Genomic DNA, 15,640 nt, shown 5'->3' with positions numbered 1-15,640 from the left:
GCCATGTCTTCCCTGAACCGGAAACAAGCTTCCGAGGACCGGTTTCTGGCATTCCAGCCGTCTTCAGCCCGGCTTGCTTGAATCCAGTGGCAAAGTGAGCAGGGGACTCACGTCTGAGCATAACCTGCCACACTTATGGCGGCCAAAAGCGGTATAAAAGGGGCTGGTGATGGACGGTGGACCTGAATCAATCAAACACTCACACCCAGTCAAAAGATCAGGGTTTATTCTATCACCGTTCTTTAGCCCACTCTGCTACCCCTGTTCAGACATGGCTATATGCAAATCAGTCTGACCCTGTGCCTCATGGGAACAGTCCAGCCCGAACTGCCAAGCCATGTCTTCCCTGGACCGGAAACAAGCTTCCAAGGACCGGTTTCTGGCATTCCAGCCGTCTTCAGCCGGCTTGCTTGAATCCAGTGGCAAAGTGAGCAAGGGACTCACGTCTGAGCATAACCTGCCACACTTATGGCGGCCAAAAGCGGTACAAAAGGGGGTGGTGATGGACGGAGCATCTGAATCAATCAAACACTCACACCCAGTCAAAAGATCTGGGTATAATCCCTCACCGTTCTTTAGCCCACTCTGCCACCCCAGTTCAGACTTAGCTATATGCAAATCAGTCTGACCCTGTGCCTCATGGGAACAGTCCTTCCCGAACTGCCAAGCCATGTCTTCCCTGGACCGGAAACAAGCTTCCGAGGACCGGTTTCTGGCATTCCAGCCGTCTTCAGCCCGGCTTGCTTGAATCCAGTGGCAAAGTGAGTAAGGGACTCACGACTGAGCATAACCTGCCACACCTTTGGCGGCCAAAAGCGGTACAAAAGGGGGCGGTGATGGGCGGAGCATCTGAATCAATCAAACACTCACACCCAGTCAAAAGATCTGGGGTTAATCCATCACTGTTCTTTAGTCCACTCTGCCACCCCAGTTCAGACATGGCTATATGCAAATCAGTCTGACTCTGTGCCTCATGGGAACAGTCCAGCCCGAACTGCCAAGCCATGTCTTCCCTAGACCGGTACCAAGCTTCCGAGGACCGGTTTCTGGCATTCCAGCCGTCTTCAGCCCGGCTTGCTTGAATCCAGTGGCAAAGTGAGCAACGGACTCACATCTGAGCATAACCTGCCACACTTATGGCGGCCAAAAGCGGTACAAAAGGGGGTGGTGATGGATGGAGCATCTGAATCAAACAAACACTCACACCCAGTCAAAAGATCCAGGTTTTATCCATCACCGTTCTTTAGCCCACTCTGCCAGCCCAGTTCAGACATGGCTATATGCTAATCAGTCTGACCCTGTGCCTCATGCGAACAGTCCAGCCCGAACTGCCAAGCCATGTCTTCCCTGGACCGGAAACAAGCTTCCAAGGACCGGTTTCTGGCATTCCAGCCGTCTTCAGCCGGCTTGCTTGAATCCAGTGGCAAAGTGAGCAAGGGACTCACGTCTGAGCATAACCTGCCACACTTATGGCGGCCAAAAGCGGTACAAAAGGGGGTGGTGATGGACGGAGCATCTGAATCAATCAAACACTCACACCCAGTCAAAAGATCTGGGTATAATCCCTCACCGTTCTTTAGCCCACTCTGCCACCCCAGTTCAGACATGGCTGTATGCAAATCAGTCTGACTCTGTGCCTCTTGGGAACAGTCCAGCCCGAACTGCCAAGCCATGTCTTCCCTGGACCGAAAACAAGCTTCCGAGGACCGGTTTCTGGCATTCCAGCCGTCTTCAGCCCGGCTTGCTTGAATCCAGTGGCAAAGTGAGCAAGGGACTCATGTCTGAGCATAACCTGCCACACTTATGGCGGCCAAAAGCGGTACAAAAGGGGGTGGTGATGGGCGGAGCATCTGAATCAATCAAACACTCACACCCAGTCAAAAGATCTGTGTTTAATCCATCACCGTTCTTTAGCCCACTCTGCCACCCCGGTTCAGACATGGCTATATGCAAATCAGTCTGACCCTGTGCCTCATGGGAACAGTCCAGCCCAAACTGCCAAGCCATGTCTTCCATGGACCGGAAACAAGCTTCTGAGGACCGGTTTCTGGCATTCCAGCAGTGTTCAGCCCGGCTTGCTTGAATCCAGTGGCAAAGTGAGCAAGGGACTCACATCTGAGCATAACCTGCCACACTTATGGTGGCCAAAAGCGCTACAAAAGGGGGTGGTGATGGACGGAGGATCTGAATCAATCAAACACTCACACCCAGTCAAAAGATCTGGGTTTAATCCATCACCGTTCTTTAGCGCACTCTGCCACCCCAGTTCATACTTAGCTATATGCAAATCAGTCTGACCCTGTGCCTCATGGGAACAGTCCAGCCCAAACTGCCAAGCCATGTCTTCCCTGGACCGGAAACAAGCTTCCAAGGACCGGTTTCTGGCATTCCAGCCGTCTTCAGCCGGCTTGCTTGAATCCAGTGGCAAAGTGAGCAAGGGACTCACGTCTGAGCATAACCTGCCACACTTATGGTGGCCAAAAGCGGTACAAAAGGGGGTGGTGATGGACGGAGCATCTGAATCAATCAAACACTCACACCCAGTCAAAAGATCTGGGTTTAATCCCTCACCGTTCTTTAGCCCACTCTGCCACCCCAGTTCAGACTTAGCTATATGCAAATCAGTCTGACCCTGTGCCTCATGGGAACAGTCCATCCCGAACTGCCAAGCCATGTCTTCCCTGGACTGGAAACAAGCTTCCGAGGACCGGTTTCTGGCATTCCAGCCGTCTTCAGCCCGGCTTGCTTGAATCCAGTGGCAAAGTGAGCAAGGGACTCACACCTGAGCATAACCTGCCACACTTTTGGCGGCCAAAAGCGGTACAAAAGGGGGTGGTGATGGACAGAGCATCTGAATCAATCAAACACTCACACCCAGTCAAAAGATCTGAGTTTAATCCATCACAGTTCTTTAGCCCACTCTGCCACACCAGTTCAGACATGTCCATATGCAAATCAGTCTGACCCTGTGCCTCATGGGAACAGAAAAGTAAAATAAAGAGTTTTCCCTATGGGAGATATTATTTCCTGCTCCTAAATCAGGACTCAAACTGACAAACACCAATCACACCATTCATTTAGTGGAGCGGGAGAACACTTACCAGAAAGGACACACCTAGTCTAATTTAAAAAATATATATACAATTTATTGTAAATAATAATACAAAAGCATCAATGAATCATCAATTAAAAACATGAAATACACAAATAAAATGCACAGTTAAAACCACCTAGTGTGGGTGTGGAGAATTTAATCAAGTAAGACACTAGTATCTGTCTTTTTTATATCATTTCGGGCCGTCGTTTGTCAACAATGGAGGGAATAGTATTCCTTTGGACCAAATTAATCATTGGCAACGCCGAATATGACTTGACAATTGGCGTCGACGCGTTTCGGAAGCTTCAACTGATAAAGGCTTCCTTCCTCAGGACAGGGTTCTATATGTATTCTCCACAAGTCAGTATCAAGCCTAATGCACAAATAAAATACAACACAACCATTAGATCCTAACTTGATGATGGCAGATTGCACAATTATTTCTCTCCCTATCTTAAGAAGGACTGGTCTTAATACCATCTCTAAACATATATCCAAGTGTTAAACATGATTGAAATAACAGAAAATGCCTATTTGTAACCACAGGCAATCTATAGGTAATAATCAATCCTTTATATTGTTGTGCGTTTCCCCACATTGTTCATGATTCAGTCATGGCAGACGTTATTTTCACCTAGCACAGTTCCCCTTAGATATTTCTCTTTAGGAGGTACATTTGTCGCATTTCACACAAATTCTTTTCAAGTCCTAAATCTGGACTGTGTTTGTCACCATCTTTGGGTTTCTAGCTGTGTATCAATCATGATTATAAAATCAAAAAAAAGGGGGGGGGGGCTATTTCTAGTCACAAAAAGTCTATGAGTAGTGATCAATACTTTTTTGTTATTCAATGTTACACCACATTGTGCATGTTTAAAGCATCATTGCAGTTCACAGAAACACTTATTTGTCCCCAAAATAGCTAGCCTAGATTTCAGAACATACTCAAAGAAGACCTTTACATATCCAATAATTCTAAAGCATTATGTACGAATTTAACCTTGTCCACATTCTCATTACATACATACACGGCACTCCTGCACCACTCATGCACTTTAATATTTTTGTTTACTGACCGTAATGGTTGTATTTCCAGGGGGAATCTACCAAATGTGTAGTATTCCTCTGATAATCGCCTATAATGGTTTCAGGCTTCCACACTCCTATCTGCAATTAGGAGGGGTATAATATTAAGTATTGAGATATGGTGTACCCTGACTCCATTACTTAAAGGGCATTAAAAAGATTTTTTTTACCTCGATGTATAAAAGCACCTTTCTTTCAACTCAAGTCTGTTTAAGAGCTTGCTCAATGATGGGCTTTTAACGTTCCTGTATAAATTACAGAATATCAGTTAGTTGTCGCCCTACTGCTTATTAGTCAATTTGGATACAAAGCTCAAAGATCCATTATCAGGATTTTGTCACACATAAATTACCTTGCGTATTTCACAAAGGGGCATACTTAATTGGATACTCCCATTCACTCGTGGTGCTGTGTTATGCTGTAACGATATAGAAAGAAGCATTTCACTTAGTTATATGGAGACATAATCTATCTTTATTCTTAAACTGTATTTAATATTTTTTCCTTTACCGATGGTTTTGGAACAGATTTCCGAAGTGGGGTTTCTTTTAGGCAGCCGGGTAGTATCATACACGTGGCTGCATGGGGAATATATGAAATGCATTGTAACTCGATTTTGAAATTAGATTAAACAAAGTTAGTTGCTAGCTCACTACGGGGTTTTAGCATTAGTTAAGTGATTGCTAAGCCTACTCTTCATGATGGAACGTATCGTATTGCCGGTTTCTTACCTATTGTGGGCACACGGCTGTCGTCCCCGGGGCTGCTCGGCGTGGCGTCTCTGCGATCACCGCTTCGTTTCGTATAATGTTGTATCGACTCGCCTCATTTCAGTCGTCGCTTATGAAGCGCGTCATGTGGTCACGTGATCTATGATTAGATCATCGTAACTGAACTAAACCACAAAGGGTTTCCTATTTTCTTTGGAGTAGTAAACAAAAACTTTATTGCTCGCTTTGAAGGCGGACATTCCCTACATTGCGTTTGTTCCGTTTCTAGTTTTATTTCGTTTCGTATTTTCATGCGAAGAAGGAACAAGCACAAACTAAGTTGTTCACTTTTCAAAAGGCGTTCTCTATGACGCCTGAGCTCTTGTTGACACTCCTTTTGTTACCTTTTGTTTTGAGGTCAAACGATCACAATAATTTTTTGCTCACTTGCTCAGAATTACACCCTAATTTAGAGCGGTGTCCGAAAGAGTTGTTTTTGTGTGCACGTAATTTAGATTATTTAGATGGAGCTCTAATAAGTCATCATGTATTCAGATTGCATTTATATGATGACCACTACTATGAATTGAAAAGTAACTATATATGGTCTATGGGTCCAAAAAGAAAATTGTAGTCCCAAACAGTGGCTTACTTCTTTCTAATTTTATTGACAATTCTATTTCGATTATCAGCTAGTTCTGGAGATCTAGTGTATTCATTTTACTATGGCATATTAAGGTAGTATGTCTATTTCATCTACTTGACTGTTCTATGACACTATTCTCATCCAGTCCTCTTTAGTGTTGAGGCCCAGCCATGTCTTCCCTGGACCGGAAACAAGCTTCTGAGGACCTGTTGCTGGCATTCCAACCGTCTTCAGCCCGGCTTGCTTGAATCCAGTGGCAAAGTGAGCAAGGGACTCACGTCTGAGCATAACCTGCCACACTTATGGCGGCCAAAAGCGGTACAAAAGGGGGTGGTGATGGACGGAGCATCTGAATCAATCAAACACTCACACCCAGTCAAAAGATCTGGGTTTAATCCATCACCGTTCTTTAGTCTACTCTGCCACCCCAGTTCAGACATGGCTGTATGCAAATCAGTCTGACTCTGTGCCTCTTGGGAACAGTCCAGCCCGAACTGCCAAGCCATGTCTTCCCTGGACCGGAAACAAGCTTCCGAGGACCGGTTTCAGGCATTCCAGCCGTCTTCAGCCCGGCTTGCTTGAATCCAGTGGCAAAGTGAGCAAGGGACTCACGTCTGAGCATAACCTGCCACACTTTTGGCGGCCAAAAGCGGTACAAAAGGGGGTGGTGATGGACGGAGCATCTGAATCAATCAAACACTCACACCCAGTCAAAAGATCTGGGTTTAATCCATCACCGTTCTTTAGCCCACTCTGCCACCCCGGTTCAGACATGGCTATATGCAAATCAGTCTGACCCTGTGCCTCATGGGAACAGTCCAGCCCAAACTGCCAAGCCATGTCTTCCATGGACCGGAAACAAGCTTCTGAGGACCGGTTTCTGGCAGTCCAGCAGTGTTCAGCCCGGCTTGCTTGAATCCAGTGGCAAAGTGAGCAAGGGACTCACATCTGAGCATAACCTGCCACACTTATGGTGGCCAAAAGCGCTACAAAAGGGGGTGGTGATGGACGGAGGATCTGAATCAATCAAACACTCACACCCAGTCAAAAGATCTGGGTTTATTCCATCACCGTTCTTTAGCGCACTCTGCCACCCCAGTTCATACATAGCTATATGCAAATCAGTCTGATCCTGTGCCTCATGGGAACAGTCCAGCCTAAACTGCCAAGCCATGTCTTCCCTGGACCGGAAACAAGCTTCCGAGGACCAGTTTCTGGCATTCCAGCCGTCTTCAGCCCGGCTTGCTTGAATCCAGTGGCAAAGTGAGCAAGGAGCTCACGTCTGAGCATAACCTGCCACACTTTTGGCGGCCAAAAGCGGTACAAAAGGGGGTGGTGATGGACAGAGCATCTGAATCAATCAAACACTCACACCCAGTCAAAATATCTGGGTTTAATCCATCACCGTTCTTTAGCCCACTCTGCCACCCCAGTTCAGACATGCCATATGCAAATCATTCTGACCCTGTGCCTCATGGGAACAGTCCAGCCCGAACTGCCAAGCCATGTCTTTCCTGGACCGGAAAATAGCTTCCGAGGACCGGCTTCTGGCATTCCAGCCGTCTTCAGCCCGGCTTGCTTGAATCCAGTGGCAAAGTGAGCAAGGGACTCATGTCTGAGCATTACCTGCCACCCTTATGGCGGCCAAAAGCAGTACAAAAGGGGGTGGTGATGAACGGAGCATCTGAATCAATCAAACACTCACACCCAGGAAAAAGATCTGGGTTTAATCCATCTCCGTTCTTTAGCCCACTCTGCCACCCCAGTTCAGACATGGCTATATGCAAATCAGTCTGACCCTGTGCCTCATGGGAACAGTCCAGCCCAAACTGCCAAGCCATGTCTTCCCTGGACCGGAAAAAAGCTTCCGAGGACTGGTTTCGGGCATTCCAGCCATCTTCAGCCCGGCTTGCTTGAATCCAGTGGCAAAGTGAGCAAGGGACTCACATCTGAGCATAACCTGCCACACTTATGGCGGCCAAAAGCGGTACAAAAGGGGGTGGTGATGGATGGAGCATCTGAATCAATCAAACACTCACACCCAGTCAAAAGATCTGGGTTTAATCCATCAACCTTCTTTAGCCCACTCTTCCAGCCCAGTTCAGACATGGCTATATGCAAATCAGTCTGACCCTGTGCCTCATGGGAACAGTCCAGCCCGAACTGCCAAGCCATGTCTTCCCTGGACCATAAACAAGCTTCCGAGGACCGGTTTCTGGCATTCCAACCGTCTTCAGCCTGGCTTGCTTGAATCCAGTGGCAAAGTGAGCAAGGGACTCACGTCTGAGCATTACCTGCCACCCTTATGGCGGCCAAAAGCGGTACAAAAGGGGGTGGTGATGGACGGAGCATATGAATCAATCAAACACTCACACCCAGTCAAAAGATCTGGGTTTAATCCATCAACGTTCTTTAGCCCACTCTGTCACCCCAGTTCAGACATGGCCATATGCAAATCATTCAAACCGATAAGCATTGTATTTAATTGGAACAGATCTAATCATAAGATACCATAAGGTACCATAAGGTGATGGTACCAAGATTCATAAAGAACATCACAGATCTAAACAGACATCAGACATGGAGGACATTATAGATAACAACATTGTCAGAATTATGTCCACAATCGATCGCCCGAAGGCGACAAATCCATTTAGCTTCCTCCCTCCTTAATGCTAACTCCCTATTACCACCTCTCTTATTGGCGGATATATGTTGGATTGCATGGAACCAGAAGGAGTTGTCATTCTGATGTTGCGAGTTATAGTGGTCAGCAAGTGGGTGTCTCACGTCCCTATTTATGATTGCCCGACGATGTTCTTGTATACGTAATTTTAGTGGTCGTGTACTGCTACCAACATATATACGTCCACAGGGGCAACCCAGGACATAGACAGTGAACGGAGTATTGCAATTGCAGAATTGAGTTATCTTGAATTTCTGATCACTGTTGCATGAAAACGTAGTGATTTTGTTCCTACCCATATCACAAACAATGCACGCCCCACAAACAAAAAAGCCTGCAGGTTTTGGTGGTAACCAAGTGTCTTTACTTTGGGGCGTAATGACATAGCTGGGACACAGCTGATTACGTAGGGAAATGCCCCTCCTATAGGTAACGGATAGCCTCTCACCTATATGATCTTTGATGCCCACAATGTCAGTAAGCAGATGCCAGTTTCTGCGAAACACATTGAATATTTTATCACTCTGCGTATTATATTGCTTGATAATCTCACTTTGTTAGAGTACTTATCCTTTGTATTGGTTTTAGGATTGTCCCTCAGCGTTGAGTCCCTATCCAGTGCCTCAACTCTAGAGACAACTCTGTCTAGAATTTTATGATCATAGCCGCGTTTCAAAAACCTTTGTCTGGTCTCAACTACATTTTTCCTGAAGGTGGTTTCTTCACTACAGATCCTACGTATTGTTGTTAGTTCCCCAAAAGGGATATTTCTAACAACTGAGCCAGCATGCGCACTAGAAACGTGTAGGACAGAGTTGCAGGAGGTTTTCTTGCAGTAAAGTTTACTTTGTACACGGCCATTCTCTATATAGAATGTAATATCCAAAAAGTCAATACTACTTTTGTCGAATGCAATTGTGAATTTAACATTAAAACTGTTGTCATTAAGATATGAGAAATAATGCTCAAGATCCTCTAGAGTTCCTGACCAGAGACAGATAACATCATCAATGTACCTCCCCAGAACACAATGTTATTGGTCCAGGGGGAGGCACCTCGGGCCCAGGCATGCTCCTTCTCGTACCACTCCATGAAGAGGCAGGCGTACGAGTGGGAAAATATGGAACCCATCGCGGTCCCACTGGTCTGTTTGGACCAGCGACCATCAAAAAGAAAGAAGTTATTAAGCAATATTAGGTCAATCATTTGCATGACCATCTGATTTTGAGAGAAGAGTTTGGCATCCTCTGTGTCCAGAAAGGACTGGACTGCCATTAATCCATGTTTCCTGTCAATGCAGGTATATAAGCTGGCAACGTCCAGAGTCACAAAAGTAAGGTCATCCGACCATTTAAAGTTTTTCAGTTTAACCAAAATATCTTTACCGTCTCGTATATAGAGAGGAAGGCTATGTACGTGCTTCTGTAGTTTAAGGTCTACATAGGTCTAGATGTTGCCGGATTGTGTGACTCATGCACCTTGTTGGTGTGTTTCTTTTTGGCCATTGTTTGTCTATACTTGTGCTGTACTTGATTGTACATGTGTGCCATTGTGCCCATCTCCCCTGTCCCCCCACTCCGTGCTTCTTCCTCTTCATGCTGCTGTTGTTTCTATAATTTTGCTCCTCCACACATAAATACATTTAAAGAACAAATTAGAATACTTCCTTGATTCTTTTACGCTTCAAAACTTCTCTCTATTAGTTTCTTTTTAATTTTCCATATAAACAGTTTTTTTCATATTCAACGACACATCGAAGTCAGCACTGGAACGTATTCTATCAACACACTTTCTAGAACATGCTGCAACACGTGCAGGTTAAAAGTTAATCAATTTTTTTAAACCTAACAATATTTTTTGCAAAAAATGTTCAAACATTTAACGGCATGTGCAGGTTAAAAGTTCACGATTGTTTTAAGTTCGAACAGTGCCTTTCAAATGCAAATTGCAGGTGTGGTTGAGATGAGCAAATTTTATCCTATTATATGTACTCCGCGTTCAAACTGCTTTTTCTTCACCAATCACAAACATGCTTTTCCACAAAACGAATGTGCACCCTACTTTTAGAAAACAATGTTTTTCATCTCCCAATCAGGTATCGTTTTGTCTCTGAAAAAAAACTAGTTTCCGATCTTTAAACATATCTCTTATTCTACGAAGGAACTGCATGAGCTACAGACATCTTTCCATACCTTCCAGACATACCTTCAAAATGCTAGTGTGGATCGTAGGACATAGCTATGTTTTCTTGTGCAAGAGGTATGCAGAACAGAGACGTATTGACTTAGACCTAGGTTTACAAAATGTGGACATTAAATGGTTTCCACAGGGAGGATTGAAGTGGCACCAATTGTTGCCCTTGGTTAAAACCTGTTTGCATCTCCAACACCCTGACCTCATGATTGTGCACTGTGGTAGAAACGACATAGGCACATTGACTGGGGTAGGTTTGGAAATGCTTATGAAGGACACCTTTGTACAATTGATATTACTTTTGCCTCAAACTGTCTTTGTATATTCCAATATATGCCAAAGACAGAAGTGGAAATGGTCAAGACAATTTTGTCCTCAGATTGAAAAATCTACAATGAAAGTCAAAAAAGCTGTGTCTGCATACCTCAGAGACTACAAAATGGGGTCCATCTACAACAACAAAATACGTTTTGATATGGCTGATATCTACAGAGTGATGGAGTGCACTTCACAGATAAAGGAAATCGAGTTTTCCTGAATAACTTGAAGCTGTGCCTCCGCACTTATATGTAGCTCCGGAAAATGAACACAAGGGCTCTTTTTAGAGCCACCCTATAACTCACAACTTAGGCCCGCTATTTTAGGGCCAGGTAACTGCAACTCCCGGACCCTGATCAAAATGTATTCTCCACACAGCTGTGCAACAGCGGCCCCACCATCTCACTTTGCAACACAGAGCTCTCACTTTGATCACTGACGCTACTCACTCTTAGGGGTGAGTAGTTTGCGCTTTACAAATACTATATTGATTTACCTCCGCACTACCTATACAACAACACCTGAGCACCATATACAAGTTGGACAGGTGTGGCACAGCACCCATAGCACATGACTTCACAGCATAGCACACATAGTTGAGGCTCACTGTTTCATCCCCTAGTCGAGCAGCAGCTCACTTTAACAGCATGACACTTAATTTCCGTACCCCGCACTTTCAGACCGATAGGGTCAGTAGTTTAGCAACTTTACCCCGAGTCAGTCAGCAGCTCAGCTCACGCCCCCAGCACCATCAGACCCATAGGAGTGAGAAGTTTCAACTTTTTGATTTGATACACATTAATTTACCTTTGCACTCCCTGTATAACACCCCCTAAGAACCATACACAAGTTACAATGTTCGAAACAAAAGTTAATCCGAGTAGGTACAACTACGTGCTCAAACTACTTCAACAGATGTGGCGCAGCGGCCAGAGCACATGACTTCACAGCATATGACACACAGTTAGGGCTTACGTTTTCATCCCTGAGTCCGCCAGCAGCTCTACTTAGCACCATATGACTCTAGATACTACCTCATACTTCGCTTCGCACCCCCTGTATAGCACACCCTAAACACCCCACAGAGGTTACAGTGCTCCTACCCTCCTCTCTTCTACTTTTTTTGGCCTTTTTTCCCCTTAATCGCTTCAACGGAATCACAAAATGGCGGCCAACACTTCCTAGTTGCATGAGACTCTGGACAATACCTTACATATTTTCCATACCCCAGGACTTTCAGACTATTACAGGTCAGTAGTTCATCCTAGTAGGTATAAACACATGCTGACACTACTTCCACAGCTGTAGTGCAGCGGTCAGGGCACATGACTTCACAGCATAAGATATCTAACTTAATTTCCTTAGCCCACCACTTGCACACCGGTAGGGGTGAATACTTCGCTTCCCACCCCCTCTATAGCACACCGTAAAAACCCCACAGAAAATACAGTGCTCCTACCCTCCTCTTTCCCAATTTTTTCCCCTTACTGGTTTCAATGGAATCACAAAATGGTGGCCAACACTTTCTAGTTGCAACCGCTCGCATCGCTCGCAGCCAATTAGCAGCAAGCTTGTGCTCGTAACGCCTCAGCCAATCAGATGGCAGAATTCCCAAATATCGATATCTTTACATTTCGATATTTCTCAAAAACCACTGAACGGATTTACACCAAATATATAAAAGCGTGCTTTCTAGGCCAAGACCCTTTTCCCTGCCAAATTTGGTGTAATTCCGTTCACCCGTTCGACCTGTAGCCTTGTCTAAAGTTTCCTATGGAAATTAACATGGAGAAAACACATTTTGGGACCCCCCTTTCATCTCGGCCCCCCCTTGACAAATCACCCCCAAACCTTTAACATAGGAGCTGATATGAACAAAGAATTAGTTTTGAAAAAAGATGTATCAAACGACAACAAAGTTATAAGCAAAACAAAAAATGCTCTTGCTATGGAAACTTGGTCCTAACTATAACTACCTACTGGCGACTGCCAGTAGGTAATATATATGTATATATATTTACCCATATCTATGTGTTTGTGTGTGTATATAGATATATATGCATATGTACATATATATATATATCATACACCTTTCTTCTCTGCTGTTAATTTGACAAAAGGCAACCTATGCTACAAATATCATGTTTGCATCAATATATACAGGAGAAGTTTCATCTTTGGTTCAAGCTTTTATGATGATGCTTCAGTTTTGTTGCTGCTCATAATTAAGAGTACTGTCAAAAACAGCGGTGGGCGGAAAGCTCCCTTAGATATTAGATGTTAATGAAGTCAGCGAGGAAACATAAGTGCAGGCACTTTAATTAATTCTGAAGACTTTTTGACATTGGCTTTGGCTAGGAAAACTGAAATCATAGTATTTTCATGTTCAAGCTCTTATTATGACTCATTGTGTGCCCGAAAACACACGTTGGTTTATTTCAAATATCTCCGTTAGTAAAAGCTTTTAGAGGGAAACTTTAGAAGCATCAGAAGCTGCGGGAATTTAGCATTAAAACGATAGCAGTATTTGATGTGAAGCCAGCCATTAAGCTGAAACTTTAAATGGATTGAGACTTTGCTTTGGATTGTTTTTGGGGGCACACGGGCAGCAATCAAGTAGAACCACCCTCAGAGGTACATAAGGAACAGTAAAATTGAGGTTTCTAGAGTGTTTATATCTTGTGCATTTTGTGACATATTTATTTATGCTAATTTTGTTGGAATATTTAACAACAGGTATTCCCGTTATTTGAAGAAAAAAAAGCAAATAGCACACTTACATTAGCAGTGTGAAGTGGCTCGCTCAAATCCCAGTCCTGTTATTGCTCCTTTCTTTATTTAGAATACATTCATTCTCCATTGTATTAGACTTTCAATCTCTGAAAGGAGTAATGCGATTTATTCACAGCATTAGATTATATGTCTGGCCATTTTTGTAGAGCACATATTCTAATTTTAGCATCTAAATGATTTGTTTTAACTCTTTTTAAGGAAGGCGATTTAACAATAGTTGTATTTGCAGACACCGTAGTTCAGCTTCAGGGATAAACGAGGAACAAAACGTGCTGCTACATCCGTGGTTGAGAGCCAGTGTTGGGGACCAAATGGATGTAGTTTTACAGTTATATATTTTTTCATAAGCTTTTCTTAATGATTTTGTTCATTTTACGCTAATAGCAATTTTCGAATATCCTCCACGATATTTCAATGTATCTCAATAAATTTAAAGTTCCAAAAATATTATGAAACATAATGGACTGTAAAATACATGGGAATATGTAATCCCTGTGTAAACGCCTGCCCAGTCGCCGATTACAAAGAACTTGTCTGATAAAAGTTATTAGAGTCCAGTTCTGATGTCACTCTGTCTGCTGCTAGAGCAGCAGCCGTGGTGAAAGGCAGGTCAGGTCACAAAGCATTACTGAAACAGTTGTTTAACGCAACAAGAACAGAAGTTGTTTTTCTTTCCTCTGCTCTATTTTGATAATGACTAGCAGAGAGAATATTTTCCTTTTTTGCTCTGCTGAGAAAAAAGCTAGAATCGTTCTGCATGTTTCTACCCATTTCTAACTACTGCAGCTTTTATATTTTTTTAACTGACTTGTATTGACCCGTTTCTCATATCTGTTGGCAACAAACATCTAAAAGGTTTTTTACGTGTTTAATTTTACCCTGGAGTTTTTTTATTTGCTTGCTCCCCGTTTCAGAAGAAAGAGCTGAGCACAAAGGTTTTAAATGGTTTGGGGGAAAGATGATGGAGTGGCCATGTATTATATGGGAATAAGTACCCCTTGGCGTAGATTATAAGGCTACCCCACAGCCACTCATTTAATACTTTGCATTAAAGCAAACAGGATTTTCACTGAAAAAATGAAAGTTTAAAATGGTGAATTGTAATCACAGCTCACTTTACATTTAAAAAACTTTAAACTTTAAAATTCACTGAAATAAACAAGGGTTAAAGTAACGTTATAATTTGGAGAAAATTTCACAGACAACATAATGTTTTAAACCAAAACAAAACACTGAAATTCAACAGTTTATTTATCTCCAGTAATTATAAATCATGACCTAAAATAACTTGCGCTCTCCCCATTAACAGCAAAATTCTTCTCACAGGATGTCATGACAAGTTCTATGACATCATCGATGACATCACTGCAACATGTGAAATGTCATCAGCGATGACAACACTGTGCATGATGGGTATACGAGCTCTAGTTACATTAGGGCACGGTTATAGTTACTAGTGATAACTATAAATAATAAATTACAGTATTTTTTTGTTTATAAAATTATGTTGTCACTGAAATTTTCACCTAACTATAACATTAACTTAACCCCTGTTTATTTTATTGGATAGATAGATAGATAGATAGATAGATAGATAGATAGATAGATAGATAGATAGATAGATAGATAGATAGATAGATAGATAGATAGATAGATAGATAGATAGATAGATAGATAGATAGATAGATAGATAGATAGATAGATTTAGGGTTGCCACTCTCTATTTATAGTTAGGACCTAGGGCCTGATTTATAATATAGCGGATTGACCGTAGGTCCACCAGTGAAAAGGAGTAAATTACTTTTTTGCTCTGGTGAAAGGACTGCCCACTTGATTTATTAATCACTGCCTAGCTGGTGGGTATTTATACAGGGATTGGCAAGAACCACCTTCACAGAAATACCTATCAATGCCTTTAACTCTTTGCTTCAGTATGGCGATGGAAGGACGCACCTTTGCAGCAAATCAGCAAATAGTAGTCTTTTTATAATTGAAAACAAAATCCCAAAAGATGATTTTATGTGGGGACAAAGCGCCTGGAATCCTGATGAGTCTTTAAGTGGGACAGCAGTTCTATAGATAGAAAACTGATTTGCCCTCTGAGGCACACT

The sequence above is a fragment of the Lissotriton vulgaris genome, chromosome 4_1, assembly GCF_964263255.1.
Source record: "Lissotriton vulgaris chromosome 4_1, aLisVul1.2, whole genome shotgun sequence".
Taxonomy (NCBI): Eukaryota; Metazoa; Chordata; class Amphibia; order Caudata; family Salamandridae; genus Lissotriton; species Lissotriton vulgaris.
Note: the sequence above shows the minus strand (reverse complement) of the source record.